This window comes from Malaclemys terrapin, chromosome 14, assembly GCF_027887155.1.
Source record: "Malaclemys terrapin pileata isolate rMalTer1 chromosome 14, rMalTer1.hap1, whole genome shotgun sequence".
NCBI lineage: Eukaryota > Metazoa > Chordata > Testudines > Emydidae > Malaclemys > Malaclemys terrapin.
Window position 1 is genome coordinate 30,695,841 of NC_071518.1, and position 16,945 is coordinate 30,712,785.

The following is a 16,945-nucleotide window of genomic DNA, read 5'->3' on the forward strand; positions in this document are numbered from 1 at the left end:
CTGTCCCTGACATTTTATATGTAAAACTGCAGCCACACAGATATAGATCTGCATATGCAAATCAGGTATTTAAACATGCAGTCACCTGTGAACATGTGTTCACAAATACTCATCAATGAGTACAGCCAATTTTTCAGGTACTGCTTCTGCAAATGATGCTGTCAGTATTACTGACCTGCTGCTGTGAATACTTTAGGACAGAGTTATTGATATGCTTTGGTTTGGTCCAACACACCACCAATGAAACTCCACAACAGCATTAAATCATTTTAACTGGGCTCAAAATAGATAAACAAACATCCCTGAAGTCAGTGCTGCTATTAGATCATAATCTGGCTAAAACATAGAAAGTACAAAACGTCCTCAGAGGATTTTTTCCCCCTTATTTTTGTTTCAATCTATCAGATCAAGCAGTTGATGCAAGATTTGGACTGAATATAACATTTCAATAACTCATATTTTAATCAGAATCAGCCGTATAAATTCTTTTTTGAAACCAGCCCAGAAGAATTTTCTTTAGGGTATTTTGGAAGCATTACATATAAACTGTGATGTAGTATCTCCCAGTGTTCTGGGAGAGTATTTATCTTCATTACTACTAAACTATTTCATCATTATTTGCACTTGACAGTATAAACTGAACAAATAATAGGTTGTGACAAGTAAACTGTTAGGAGAACCAAGGATGTGTTTTGATTGTTATTTTTCCAAAAAAAAGCCCCCAATCCGAGTTGGAGGAAAATGTGTGCTTTATAAAAGAACAATTTAAAAACAACTAAAACCCTGTAGTAATATTTTGCCATTCAAAAAAAACAAATTACTTCTCCCCATTAGATGACAGGTTGCTGACAGTCACTCACACAGGCCCTGATCCACCAGAGCACTTAGTTCCCCTCTAGACTAGGAGCACTTTACCAGGATAGGAATACGCCATGCCATAAAAGCCTAAGCGTGTTTTGCCATGACTACATTAGGGGCCTCTGACAGCCTATGTATTCAGGATGCAGTCATTCCAGCAAAGCTGTGATTTGTACTGGTATTGTAAAACCACCCCCACAAGTGAAAGGAGCTATACCGAAAAAAGCAGTTTTGATAGTATAACTGCATCTACATGAGGAGATTCTGCCAGCGCTGCTACGCTGCTCAGGGATCACACATCTTCACACTCCGGACTGACGTAGCTATGCCAGCAGAAGTCTGTAGTGTAGACACAGCCTAAAGCACATATTCAATTTTAGGTGAGCAGGGCTATTGACTTCAACAGGACAAATCACATGCTTTGCTGGAACTGGGCCACACACACGTCCTTGCCCTCTATACAGTGTGACAAACCCAAACAGCCTTTAGGTAAGTAACCCAGTCAAAGGGGCAGCTATAGCTGCTGGTGACCACTTAGAGCCATGTGCTGCTCTTCCCCTTCCTTCTTCCCTGTTTGATTCAGCAAATTTTGGACCAGTGAGACCCGAGAAGGAAGCAACTCAGCCCACAAGCTGGGTTCTTTCAAATCATGAGACAGGACCTCATATTAAAGACAGTGTAGGCTGAGGCACACTAGTGTAATAGGCATCTTGATTAGAAGATCAGCTGTATTTTTCCCATCAACTTCTTATCTAGGGCCAGGCTACAACAATACAGCCTGGATGCATGGCCACCGAGTCACTGTTCTGATAGGAACCACTTGATAGATCCCATCGTGACTGTTTCTGTTTGACTGCCCAACATCATAGATGAATCTGGTAGGACCCAAAGCTGAACACTGTACTAACTCCCAGAGGTTGAGCCATACAATCCATAGAATGACCCCTCAGTTCCTCAGAGTGTTTCCTCCTTCCAACTAGTCTTGCTATTGACTTGCCTGGGTTCACTTCATCTAGGTTCCAATCTCTTTCATGCCCTGACAGTTCTAGAAGATAGTATTGACTGTGCTGGACAAAAATGATCTATGTAGCCCCTAGAAAATATGTTATGTAATAATGTTGGTTATACATGATAAATACACTGGATAGCAGTTTGAGAATTAGAATAAATTGGAGATTGGATGGTAGGTAGTGAGTTTGTTGACACTGAGTGTAAATTACCTGAGAATGGATTTAAATACCTGTGTAATAGATTTATCTTCTTCTTTTTTCCTCCTCTTAAAGAAGTCTCCTCAGTCCTCTGTTCCAAGTCAAATTGATATTTTTCTCTTCTTCTTTTCATTCTAGAAAGAGTAACTCGTGGAAATTTTTAAACTTTGTATTTAACTGTATCTCCGTTCTAATTTCCGTGAACCAATGGAAAATTTGACATGAAAACAAATCTGACATTTTCTTTTTTTTAATTTAGCAGGACTTCCTTCCACAAATACAACAGGTCTTCAACTTTCCAAAGCATAAAAACTACTTTGTCTCTATCTCGAGACAAAGCTGTAAATGATTTCTCTAGACACCTTTGCTTGCATAGTTAGAAACAGATTGTGATAGCCCTTGATTGGCTATTGTATCAAGGCATGAGTTATGCAAGAAGCTTCTACTGCTCCAACCCCTTTACATTGCAAAGTAAAGCTTCCTACAGTAGTAGTCTGTGTGCTCGCTATGTTCTGGGGATTGCAGACACTGCTTGTTCCTACTTTCCTCAACAGGGAACAAGTTCCCCCGAAACAGGGTGGTGGAGCAAGGAAGAGGCATAGCAGATGGAACAGATTGCACATTGCCACCTCCTGAGCGTACAGATCAGTAGCTGGCAAGATTGTGCCTGTCTGAGGAACTATATCCCTGGTCTTCCTTCTGGAGCAATGTCGCTTGATGCTGCCCCTACACAGGGCTGTAGTTTAAATGCCACAATCTAGCTCTTAAATAATATACAGCTTGAATTTAAACTGTTCCTAGGTTCTAGAAAATAGCCCCCTGAAGGGGTATGGGGAGAAAAAGAGAATGGATCTTGAAAACACTTATGTTCTCTTTGGAAGAAAATTATCATCATCTGTTTTTCCTTTCTTGCAAGCTCCCAGAGCCTATGAGTAGTGTCCTGGTGCTGTATCTCAGAACTGCCCATTTTGCCAAATAATATCTTTCTGATGCAGGTGCCAATGTCATTTATCCAAGGATGATGTCAACATTCTTGTGTCATACGTGATAAATGACAGCTTAAAAGAGTGCCTCCTGAATTCTGTTCCTTTCACGGGGTTCTTTCCTCATTTACTTTACACTCTCAAGTGAAATGACATTTTATTTCCCTTAATGTTTCAGTTTAGACTTATGATGTCTCTGGAGAGGAGAATATTCAAATAGGCTCAGAATGAATGATTAGCACCAGGCATATAGAGCCAAATTCATTCCTAGTGAAAATTTAGGTGAGTTACACTGGAACTGAATTTTGCTCATATGGACTTGGGGGCAAAATCTTTCTGAACTTTCACCCCATACAATCACAGAGACCTATGTGGGGTTGCATGGCATATGCAGAATTTGCCCTTTTGTATATATATTTAGAGGCAACGTCTTGTTTGCTGCTCCTTGTGAGACAATGGCAGATCATGAGTGGATGACAACAGTAGTATTTAGAAATATTTTTCTTTCTTTAGTTGGCCAAGTGCCTATTCCATAACAGGTATAGATTTCTGTGGCTAAGTCCCTACTTTAGCCTGGAATTTCATACTCTTCTGTATCTAGCCCTGACCAAGAGGGTTATCTAAGCATACAGTGATCCATTTGTTAAGTGGAGGGTATCGGAATAAAAGAATGGGCAGAAGAGAAGGGAGACAAAGCACGCTCGGGTCTCTTAATCCTCTTCCTCCTGTGCTTCTTTCTGCTCTCTTTGCTGGAGTAAGGACTTTAGACTTGTGTCTCTCTCTCAGGCCATGTCTACACAAGGAAAAAGGTGTATTTTGGAGAAGGCAATTGCAGTTTTAACATGTTGGCTGGTCAAGCATAGAGTTTATCTTGACCAGCTAACACACGTCAAAATTGCGCATGCCTTGTCTACACTCAGTTTTTAAGACGTTTTGGCTAAGGTGTTTAAAAACACACTGGTTCTGCACTCACTTGTGAGTGTTGCTAGAACTTCTGGGAGCATATCCCATGGTTCTTTGTGCTGCAGTAAACTGAGCTGCTCTAGGATTCTTTCCTGGGGAATTGTGGGAGAACTTGCTGGTCTGTCTGGACACATGGAGAGAATTGTGGGAAGGCACTGGAGGACCATCAATGGTTTAGCCTGTGTCCTCATTGCAAAGTGGGCAGATTACCAGCCTGGATGAAAATAGATGAACTCCGGCCTATTCCACCAGTGGGGCCAGCTAGCCCGAGTTTAAAAGTACCACTAAACGCAGGTGAGAGGGTTTTGTGTATGAATGGAAGGGGATTGGGGCAATGCCCAAGTAAGGGCCCAAGTTATCTCTGCAATGAAGACATAGCTTTATAGTGAGATTTTCAAAAGGGATCAGCACCCAGCATGCTACGGTCTTTGAAAATCTGGCCCCAGTTGTAGATGCTGAGCCAGACTGAAAATTCCAGCCCTTGTGCCTTGAAGGTTGTTTGTACAAGGTGCAGGGCAAAGTGTTCAAATCAAGATGAAACTGATTTTTCTGAAGCCATTGGGAATCCATTCAATTCCATTATCAATACGTTCCCTCACGTGGTCTACTGACATATCCATCTATCTTAAGGTTTTTCTACTGCTGCCCATCCATGTAGTACCTGGATGCCTTCCATGTAAAACCAATAGCAACAGTTAAGTCCCTATTGGACTTCATGGAGGCTTGGTTACTTATTTTTATATGGGATAAAACCTACATTAGAGGTTTTTGTTTTGTTTTCTGAGGGAGGGGGAAAGAGGTAGATTTTATTAATTTCCTCTTATTCCATCCAATCCACACTTGAACTCCCCCAAATAACTGAATTTTGTCTCCCAAAATCACACTACTATGCACAGAGACACCCCAAATGTTTTGAGGAGAGTTAAGGAGATGATTCTTCAGATTACACCCCATTCTTAAGACACTCATTTTAAGGTTGGTCTACACACAAACTTGTACCAAAATAAAGAACTGGTTTTGATTCACATCTTTTGTTATTTCAGAGCAAGTCTGTACGTGGACAGTAAAAATGAAGACGTAAGGAAAAGCGAAAGAGGCCACTTTTATTCCACAAAAAGAATTTGCACACACAGATAACAAAAGGGGTGGACTGAAAATGATTTAGTTATTTTAATGCAAGTTTGCATGTAGACTAATCCTTACATACAAAGTATGTGAGGTGCAGAATCGGATCTTTCTTTCCCTCCTGCTTCCTGTTGCAGATCCTTTCACCCATTAATGTTCATTTATATTTTCAGGGGTTTCTTTACAAGGAATAGGGCTAGAAATGTTTTTTTATTTTATTTTTAAAGCAAAAGCTGAGATTTTTCTTTACATTTATCGTTTCCCCAAATCAGGGCTCCTTCTTTAGCTGCAGGCTTCACCAGCCCCAAAGGCTGTGATCTTATCTTAGGCTGCCTGATACCCGTTGCTGGGTTTTCTTTTACAGGAATGACCAAAAGCTTGGTATTCTTTTCTAGACCTTAGATACATAATACAAGACATAAGGCATTTAATCTTATCTCACAATTCTACTCTAATATTTTCAGAACTGCCAGATCTCCCACTACCTACTAAATTACTATATTCCCAGAATATGTTGGTGACATTCACACTCACAATAACTTGGCGCAAAGGTAGAGCTTTGCAGTCTGCAGCTTTGCAGTCTGCAGTCTGCAGTCTTCTTGTTTGGCTATACCGAAAGAAGGACAGGAGACATTTGACATGGGTTGAATCAGGCCACAATTTTATTATTAGATGTCTGGGCCTACCCAGCAGATAAAAGTGTACAGTACAGGTAACCCCATGTTTATTCCATAATTACCCGGGGGACTTTTACCACTTCCCCCTCTTTTTCCATCCAGGTCCCTCCAGCAAATCCATTACAGGGACCTTACCATCCACCTCCCCACCCCTCTCATAGGAGGGTTAAGGTGGGCCATAATAATGGGGGTTGGCTCCCTGCCGTACCAATCATAGGAGTTCCCAACCGTGCCCCCAGCCCCTATTCGTTCCTTTACCGAACACTTTTTTAAGTCCTTTTCCAAGCCATTTATGCAGTCACTGCATACCTTTCCTATGGAGTATCTGCACTGGACATCCGCCCTACACTTAAATAATGAGTTGCAACATATAGCCTGCCACTCATCATGCCATGCATGAACAGAGCCCACCTGAACCCGCTATGGGGAAGGTGAAAAAACCCCAACTCCACCTAGGCCAATATGGTGGCAAGGGAAAAATTCCTTCTTAGAGCTCTCAACAAAGGGGCGGCTAGTCTAATGCCCACAGCAGGTCTGGATCAAACCAGGTATTTTACCAGCTAAAGGGGGAGGAAGGGTGGATGCTGCCTCAGCCAGCTCTATGCAAAAGGGAGGGTTAAGGGCTCGCCCCTTTTAAACCCCTCATTCCCAAGGGATGATTCAGCAACCACGCTGATCCTTTTCCAGCAATCTTCATTCCTCCCCCACCCCCAAGCCATAAAGCACAGTTCCCTTCATTGGCCAGCCAGCCAAATACGCACCCTTTCCCCGCACCCGCCACTTAAAGATGCAGGGCGGTCATTCTCTCAAATGATCCTGTTGTTAATATTTTTATGTGAAAACTTTCGTTCGGGCTTCCCCAGACTCTGAGAAACATTCCTCGTTCTCTAGTTACTGCCAGGCTTCTGGCAGGAGCACACCAGGTGACTTTTCAAGTCATTTTAGGTCAAGATCACTTTAAAAAAAGAAAAGAAAGGAATTGATAATTTCTTAATGCTTATCTAGTCTGTCTTTATCCATTATTCTTGAAGAGTAGTTTTTCTGTACTCTCTCAGTTTTTCTAATGAAGCCTGTTTACCAAAACCACCAGTCTCTCCCCTGTGCTTTTATATGGTTTGTAACTCAAAAGTTAGACACAATTATTATAATCAAGCTACCTTGCCGCCTTTATGTAGATAATTATCTATCTAGACTCTTTAAGGCAGCCGCTGCTGTTGTGCAAATAATACCAAGGTTCAGGGGGATGCTGAGGGGCCTTGGGAACAGAAGTGTTAGTGGGAAAGATCAGTTTTATACATCATTCCCCCAAGAAAGTATATGACTTGTCCATTGTTTTCACCCCATCCTCTGACTGCCAATCTAGTGTATCCTCTCCACTAGATTACACCCACTGTGAATCCAGCCCAGATCAGTCATATCTGATGGCTCTTTGGTGAATTGAGTTGTTGGTGGTCTTAGTCCAGTTTCCTGGGAGGAAGTTATCATCTCACAAAACACACTATCACACTTGACATGAGCTAGGAACCTCGTTGGCAGACTCAGCAGCGAGACAAAGGATGTAACCGGCGTAAAGACTGACCTATTCCTTCACCTATACAAATTGTCTCTCCAGGTCATGACTAAGACACACAGTGGGGCATTGTAGAGGAGTTTGCACAACTCCTGTCCTGCTGTGGATAAACAGATTACTTCAGATGTCAATTGTCAGTCCATCACCTTTATGATTAGTTTTTGCATTACAGTTACACCTAGAGGCACCACCTGAGATTGTGCTAGGCACTGTACAAATACATAGCAAATGGACACGAGGTGAGGTGACTTGTCCAAGGTCACACAGCTGGTCAGTGGCAGAGCATGGGTTATAAAGCAGGTCTCCTTAGTTGCAGGCCAGTGCCCTGCCCACTTAGTCATATACATTTAAATGAAAGTCAGCAGCACAATTTTTAAACATATATCTGCAAGTCGATGGTCTTTGTTGATATTGGAAATTATACCTCAGTATAGAATGGTGCAATTTAGGGACATTATATAAGGAAAGCACCAAAATAAGGAGTTAGTGAATTGCATATGTTATTTGAACAGATTTCTGAATATGAGAAACCAAGTGCTAGTGTAAAAGGAATAAGTTAATGATATAGATGCTTCTACACACTTACAATTATCAACCTTTTACTTGCCCATCTTTTCATTTGAGATGACAGATAATAGAAAGAAGTCAGATATGTTAAAAATATACTTGGTTTTAACAGCACTGAGACACTTAAGTTGTCAGCAGACCAATTATTAATCAGATGAATGGACTTTTAGAAACCCACTGCACCCCTGGACAATTGCTTGGTTCATGTTTCTTGAATACAGAATAAGGTTGCTAACATGTTACAAGAACCTCAATAATGAAAGATACAAGAAACTAGCATTCTTTAGGATGCAGTGCTACAGCATCTCAGATACAGGGATACTGAGTACTGCCTGTATGAGAGCATGGTTTAATGACACTTTTTCACATATGGGCACAGTGGACATAGTGGGCATAAGGAACTCCTGTCAAAACTTAATTTTAGAAAAAATGTTCTGATTGTATTTTAAAAAAATTGGTTTCTTTGTACTCTTTTAGAAATATAAAAAATAACTGTAAGAGCCAAAAAGGGAACCAGCAGTAGTAATAACCAATCTAAAAGGTGCATTTGATAGCTAATTTATTTCAACCAAGGTAACAATAACTTGACAATATGAAAGAAGTTTTCATAGACTTGTAAGGGAACTGAAATCTAACAACATGCTGAAATGAAATCTATGGCTGAGATTTTTCTAAGCCACCTATTTCCTGTTAGAAATTTAATGTCCAAAAAGTTCTGGTAGTCTTAGAAAACTCTTTCAGTTATGCCTGACAAAATCATCTTAAATTAATTGAACAATAATGGAAAGAGAAAAGGTTCAATAAAACAGTTCAGCTTCTGCATTGTTTTCATGAGAGCCTGAAAATGCACAACTGGGTAGACACATTTAAGACTGAGCAATACTATCTTTTGAATATTGGCATTCTTTTCAATATTTTGCTTAATTATTTGGGATATTTTATTCATTTGCTAAAATTGGGGTTTTTTTGGAAGACAGTAGGAAAACACACAGGAGTTTTGCCATTGAAGGCCTGATCCAAATCCCATTGAAGTAAATGGAAAAACTCCCATTGATTTTAATGAACTTTAGATCAGTGGGATCAGAATAGGGTCCCTGATGGTATATCTGTCAGCATTTTAGAGCAAGCCTCCCAGCCTTGGTCGACAGACTCGGGCTAGTATTTGGACTAGTGATCATAAAAATAGCTGTGTAGACACTTCTTTGAAGTTGCGGCTCAGGTGCTGAAGTGTAGGCAGGGCGGGTGTGCTATGTAGACTTACCCTTAGAGGCCATTGAAGTCAATGGCAAAACTTCCATTGATTTTAATAGTGCAGGATTGGTCCCTAAGGCCCTGAGCCTACATGACTGACATCTATGGGATCTTTGCCATTGACTTCAAAGGATGCAGGATCAGGGGCTAAATCCCTGGTTAAAGTTAAGCACATGCTTAGGTGCTTTTCTGAATCAGGGTGTAAGTGACTAATGGATAAAGCAGTAACATTAGTGGGAGAATACATTTTCTACTCTCTCCTAAAAGCAGTGGATGTCTGAACTGGTAAGAAACCCCTCTGCCCCCAAAGGAAAAGTAAATAATATAAAAATAAGACTAGAGATTGTATATTTAATAGCTTTTCAGTTTAGCAATTTAAACCTAATTACAAAGCAGCTTCTATTTCAACTACGTTGCCACTGAAACTAGTTGCACTAAAAGGCATCTTTATATATTTGTCTCATGTATTTTATACAGTTGTAATTTTACCTGTACGTCTGTAACTTGCCTTTTTATTAAAGTAGGGCTCGTGGGGGCTTTTAGGAAAAGAAATAATAAATAAAACCAGCTTCTCTTAAGGAACCACTAAACTTCTGCTATGTTGGTTGAAGCCAATAGGTATCGTACCCAAAATTACAAAAGTCTTTGTCCTGTTGTGGTGTGTGTGAGTTTTAGTTTAATTACTGTAAATATTTCCCCTTAAATGATTTATTAGCTTCCTTTGTAATTTTGTCAGCGTTCACTTGCTGTTTCAATCTGAAATGGCTATTAGCCCCCTCCCCCCACTTTTTTTTTCTTTCTTAGCAAGAAGTAAATCTCTGCTATTTGCTGATTTGTTTATTACGGTCTGGAAACTTAATCCCCAACAAAATCAGAGATTTTAAATATACCAAATCATCTTAAAGCTACATACTAGTTATATGGGTGACATTATATGTGTTCATGAGAAATTCATTTCAAGTACTACAAATGAGTCCTTTAGTAATACCCAGGAGTCATAATGTCTGTGACATAATGAACCCTCCTAAATTACAGCCTACACTAATTAGATCACTACTGCTACATTCCAGTCCCTGAAACAATTTGCTTAAAGTGGTAGTTACCTTTAATGAAAAGACACATAACGGAAAATGTCAGCAACCTTTTACATTCTACATGACTTATCATATGGACTGTCTAGTGTGAAGTGCTAACAATCTTGCTGCATCTTTGTCACCAATGAGACTGATTCTATTGTAACTGAGTAGTTAGGGCATAAAGAAAGTACAGTGTTCCCCCTGGCGTAAAACATTCAGGCAAATTTTGATATTCTCTTCACCACTTCACTGGTTAGATGTTCTCTCAGTTTTAATCTTGAATCTCTGTTTTAAATGTAATATTCTATTATCTCTTCATTACGTTTTTAATGTCCTTTGAGGAGCTCAACAATATTTTTATCCACTTATGGGAAACATTCACACTTTCCCTCACTCTCACTCTCTTACTTATGCAAGACACAAAATGACATGGCTTAGTATTGTTTGATGTTACTAACTGACATGCACACTGCCCTGGGAAAAGTATTTGGGTCCAATCCAGATATGGGCCCAATCCTTGCTTAGGCAAAACTCTGATCTAGAATCCCAGTCGGACCACTGATATCAGTAAAAAGAAGGTGGCTGTCTATTAGTTAACTGATGCTGCAGAATTAGGGGGCGGGGGGCAAGACAGCACAAAACTTTGCTTCTGGGTGGAGTCTTTTAAAAAAACAGTGGGAAAATGGTAAATTGCTTTTAAATAATTAACATTTAGAATATGGCAGAAATTCCAGCAATGAAAAGGACTCAATTCTTTGTGCTTAAACTTTTTAACTAGGATGCTTTTAAAAGGGTGAGATGAGAATATAAGAGTTGATGGTACACTGTTGTATACGCACATGTGCTCATGATTGTCAGTTCAGGGTAAAGTCTGTCTCCCCCTCCTTATACCACCATGGGTGAAGAGGATCCTCTCACAGGAGAATCAGTCTGGTTCCACTGCTCCTACTGGAGGACAGGACTCTGAGACCCAGTGTAGGGTGCACATCTTCTGCATACCAGAAAACCCAACTCCACTGAAGCTCCCTGAACGCCAAAGGTGATTTGGAATGAGGCAGTTAGGATGCCATAGTGGAAAGGTTCTTTCCCTCTCCTTATCTCTTGTCCGGGTTTTGGATCTATGTACTTAGGGACTGATTTGGGCCTTAAAACGGCTTCACTGGGACCAAGAATAACAAATGTCTGGCATTGGAGAGGTTTGAACAGGCAAATGTTTGCAAGGCTGATATCACTTCCAATGCACATAAAAAAATAATAAGAATGAGTCATGAGATGTTTGTGGCTTCAGAGCCACCTGGTTACAAGCAAAAATGTTCAGAAGAAACATTCCACCTTTGAAATTGGCATAAACACCCTTGACGCCTAATCTCAACCCATCAACTCTTGCCTTTCAAATCTGCTTCCATACCTGTGCTATAAGCACACTCTTAGATTAAACTATACATTATTATTTATTCAATCAGCACATTATGAGCTTACCAAGTTTCCTTCTTATGGTATGAGCTTTATTGATCACCTCTAAACTGAATGAGTTTTCATACTGTACTGCCTAACCTCACAAAGTCTGCGCTGGACATAGATTCTCTGGGGGGCCACCATCACACCCACACTCACCTCCTAATTCCTGACTTGTGCTACATGTTTCTTGCCTGCAGTGGTGAATGTTTTTCTCTAGTTTTAAAGTGGTCACTGTTTGCAACTATGTAGGATACTGCTCCCCTCCCCCTTTTTAAACAATGTTGCACTTTTAAATTAGCTTTTTAAAATTTTCTTTTCTCCTTTTTATGATACTTTAATATTCTTGTAGCTTAACTGTTTGCTCAGCATCCTAAGCATGTTGGCAAGGGGAAAGGGCAGAAAGGATATACCTGTATAAGTAAAATTGCTATTACTTTATTTAAGATTAGCTTCTGCGAATTGTGCAGACCTTCCCACGGCCAACACCTACCTAAACAAACATTGCATTGAATAGAACACTAGACTAGGAACTCCCTTGCTTAAACTTTTGGTAGATGGTATTTTCCTGTTATTAGAAAAAGTCTCTGATCCCTCCAGCTAATTTGTACATGAGCCTATGCTTTGACTTGGAATTTACTCTTCAGAAGACCATAACTTTATTTATTCTACCTTCTCATCTTAGGAAGAAAACATGTCTGTGTGAGTAAGAAGGACTCCACCTGTTGTTAAATTGCTGTGCATACACGATGTTAAAGTAGCCAAAACAGTAACATGACTTTTTTTCCAGTTGTCTCTGCAAAATAACCTGCAAGGAACCTGGGACACTTGCGGAGGCTGACAGGCATGGAAAGGTCAAAATAAAGCAGGAGAGCTATTTCAGCATATTCCTTCTGGTAATTCCCAACTGACTTTTCTTAGACCAAACGGCTTTTTTTTTTTCATTCAAGAAAATTAAGAGATGACAGGCTGAAACTGCCTACTTTTCCTTTCAGCGTCAGAAAAAGTAAATAGTTTTAATCTGCAGTGGTTTCTGATTGAATATCCTTTTGAAGTAATGATAGCTATAATTTAAAGCAACAGTTACCATATTTTCTTTTCTCTATGACATTCTTTGATGCAGTAAGTGTAACTCTGCTGAAAATAGCTGTAGTAATGCCTGAATATACTACCAAGATCTGCTGAGGTTCTGCCTTTAATTGCCATCATATGTATCTAATATCATAAACATAACTGACTAATGACAAGGTTACTGCAAATAATTTCTTGACATAACAAGAAAGTAGATTCAGAGAGGCACATTCAGTTCAAAATGGTTTGCTTACACTACATTTTTTTAAAAAAATTCCTTCTAATTAATGTAAATAGTGCTTCTCTGTAATAAGGCTGTCTATGTGTAGCTGTACATGCATCAGTACGCTATAATGAGATGTACTTTATGTTATGATATAGCATCATAAAATTCATGATTTTAAAAAAATGGAGTAAAGACAATTTCAGAAATTTATTTTTAAGTATGTAACAAAACATCCAGACTTCTTATATTGTTACATAAAAAAATATATTTCATCAAAATAAAGCAGAACCCTCTTTGAGAGAATAGATTTTCTTTCTTTCTTTCTTAGAACAATTCCATTTTATGTGGTGGATCTCTGGAATCTCACTTTGCACACTGCAGTCCTCTGAAACAACTCATGGCTTTTCATTCCATTCCACTGTGAAGACAGTTAAGTATGTCTGAATTCTCTCTAAGTGGATTCACTTTAAGGAGATGGTAACATTATTCCGGATGATTTTGCAATCCAGTGGAGAGGGAAAATACACTGAACAATTATTTTAATGACTTGTTCAATTATTTATTTTAAATATTTTTAAAATGCTATTTGAATGAGTGGTGATGAAGGATCAGTGTGTGAAATTTTTGCATGAGGGGTGAGACCTCTGACAAGTCCTTCCTACAAAAACAGCCATGGCTTCCACTCCTGAGATAGTAGAGACTACAAAGAGGCAGGTAACAATTAAGGATGTGTCTTAACTGCAGCATTCACTTGGGTGATTGGCACCCAGGTCCAAGCACCTGGGTTAGCCTAGCCTTGATGTGAGCTGCTACACTGCAAAACCATACTTGAGTTACTGTGTCCTCACTAGGGCTGCACTCTTGTGTGTGTGTTGCTAAAATTTTCGGGGGGATTATGCCATGGTTTTTTGTGCTACAGTAAGCTGAGCTGCTCTAGGATGCTTTCCCAGGGAATTGTGGAAGAACTTGTCTGTCTGGACATACAGGGAGAATTGTGGGAAGGCAATGGAGGACAATCAGCACCTGAGTGGGTTAGCATGTGTCCTCATTGCAAAGTGCAAAGCCTCACTCAGACTTCAGCCTAGAGCCCCAGACAAGCCAGCTAGCTTGGGTTGAATGCACCACCAAATTTGGGTCAGAGGTTTTTGTGTGAATGGGATAGGGGTTAGGGGCAACACACACATAAGAGTCTGAGTTATCAGTGAAAGACATTTCCCCAAATATAGAGAACAAATGAAGGGACATTAAAGGGGAACCAGAAGGATACACTGAGCAGAGAACCATGGACAGTGTCTTGAAGGGGGGGCTCTGTCTATAGGAAGAACAAAGAGTGCCCCCTTCAACAGTGAGGAAGGACCAAACACGCCCCCATGGAATCAACTTAAATACAGGGAACAAAGAATGAATAAAAAGAAGGGCGGGGGGGAAAGGCCTTGGGTCAAAGCAAGGATTTCAGAATGAGACCCTGAGTGGAGAACCCTGGACAATACCCACTGCCCTGTAAAGATGTCATAGGAGTCAGTAGATGTAATGCATCAGACTTTAAACCCAGGTGGCTGAAGTCCTATCCATGATAATTACTGCATGGACAATGATTACACAACTTTTCTGCCACCACTCTGGGAATGTGTCTCAACTTTTTTCTGCAGGGCCCACACCCTAGCGAGGTGAGAAGGTGGTTTGAGCTTCATCCATATTTGTTCCTTGTCCTCTCTGCTGAGACTCACAAGTCAATGCCAGTGACGGTGGCGGCTGATTGGTTTTTGAGGGTAACTCTCAGGACCACACATGCTGCAGTGAAACACACAATCTGTTAATTTACGTTTTAAAGGGTTTTTTTCCCTATTGCAATGCTGGTTTAGCAGTTAATTCAATCCCACAATAAATATCAGACAAACACTGGTTCTTCTGCTAAGTATTCCTTGTAATCATGGTATGCAGTACTACTCATCTGCATCAGTGCCACCATTGGCAGCAATATCTATCAGTCCACTGTTGGATAAATATCCCATACAGTTTAATGCTCACTTCCACCCAAGGCTGTCAAATTCTGCTTGCTTCACTCATGCAGGAAGACCCCGATACTCCAAAGTATTTAGGCTCCTAACGTCCATAGATTTCAATGTGGGGTAGGCCAAAGAACTGCATGACATTTTGGGGGATTAAAAGTCTGATTGAGAATCCTCTGATGGTGCGGGGGGTTAGTCACAACAGGTTTGCCACTAAACACGGCAGCCCCCAAGGCCATCACAGACATTTGTTCATCTGTTTATGATCACACCATAATTTGCATGTTTAAGAATCCCAATATGTTAAATTCATAAATATTTTTCTTTTAAAGCATGAAAAAAAAAATCACAAGCGACCACAGAGAAAAGTGCAGCCTTAGCCAATATATAATATGTTGTGGGCATGATCCAGCAGTACTGAAGTCAATGGGCATTTTGTAATGAACTTCAACAGGAGCAGGATTGGAACATGTGTTCCTCTGATGGCAAATTTCTGGGTTTGGGGTTTTTTTTTGTTTTGGATACAGAAAACGGGTTTCTGAGTTGTTAACTCGGGTAGCCAGATGGGGCTCCCAGTGAAGCTGATTGAACTAATGTCTTCAATGGAATCAAAATCAGGCCCTAATTCTGCTTCAGGCTAAATGGGAAATTGTTCTTTACAGTTTTTCTCATATTCGTGAATGTTCTCAAGCCAACTTTGCATGGTTTGCCTCCTGACTTATTTCCTCTTGTTTCTACTTGAACATCTGTCTGAAGTTCTGTATTCCATACTAATTTTTCTGTTTCATTTTTTGCATGCTTGAGCATGATCACAGTGTTTGAGTTCATTTTCACTAATTTGCCTAGTTTATATGCTTTTGATCTTTTATCAGTTCTCATAGTTCATGAGTAGTAAGTGTGTGAGAACAGGACAAGCATTTCTATAGCATTTCCTGTCTCTTTGACAGCTGTCTCAGCTAACTCTTTGACAGTGTCTTATATGTAAATGATAGGGAGCTGATGATGGGATGGTTATTTTTTCATAGAGAATATCTAAAATGGTATAATGAAGGACTCAGAGTGACACAGTGATGGGTGGGCATTTACAATCTGCTATGAGCTTGTTGGCTAGCTTTGTACAGATATAAAGACAGTGTTGTTACAAGTTTGTGTATAGCCGAGCACAATGGGGTCCTAATCTGGTCCCATAGGTGAGACTGTGATATAAATAATAAAAGTTCCTGGCATTTTTTGTGTGTTGAAATTTTTTGTGTGGAAATTATTCTCCACAGGACAATGTAGGCACAATAATAAAAAGTCATATCCTAGTGAGCTAGAAATGTTTTAATGGAACGTGAATATCTTACAGCTAGTCTAGGGCATGAATGTGTTTGTTGATTATCCTAATTAAAATTATGACTTTTTCTGTAGTGCTTGAAATGGAACATTATTTAATAACTTAATTGCTCCATCCTTGGGTGAAACTATTCCTGCAAGAGCAACCCCTGGGAGCATAGAGTCTCACATTAAAGCTGCAGTGTGTCTTAATTGGGACCTTCTCCTATCTCTTAGTGAAAGTGGAAGGCAGTGTCCATGCTTTGCTTTACTTCTGCTTTGAACAAAATGAACTATTTTTGCATTGCGGTAGTAAAGCAGGGCAAAGTGTGATTTTTTTTTTTTTTTAAAACAGACTGTCCCTGTGGCAAGAGCCAGTGTTAGGGCACTATAACCATATGGTGTCTAATAGGCTCTTGACTTCACTGGTCTCACTTCCAGCCATAATTACTGTTCAGAATAAAAACATGACTGGTAATGGCTCAGATCACACCTCACAACATTTGAAACTCTTATGCTTGACCACTTCTCCCACTCCCCCCAATTCCACAAGGCCAGAGAGTGGTCATTGGAGAAGTTCAAGCCCCCTCAG

At 40.0% G+C, this 16,945-nt stretch overlaps 1 long non-coding RNA gene across 1 annotated transcript; it reads left to right on the plus strand.

The window, feature by feature from the left end:
• Window positions 1–12,316: 12,316 nt before the first annotated feature.
• LOC128848881 (uncharacterized) lies at window positions 12,317–16,424 on the plus strand. The gene is made up of 3 exons (XR_008447118.1): window positions 12,317–12,435; window positions 12,524–12,629; window positions 13,359–16,424. It is a non-coding gene; the product is annotated as an uncharacterized LOC128848881 (long non-coding RNA).
• The last annotated feature ends 521 nt before the right edge of the window (window positions 16,425–16,945 follow it).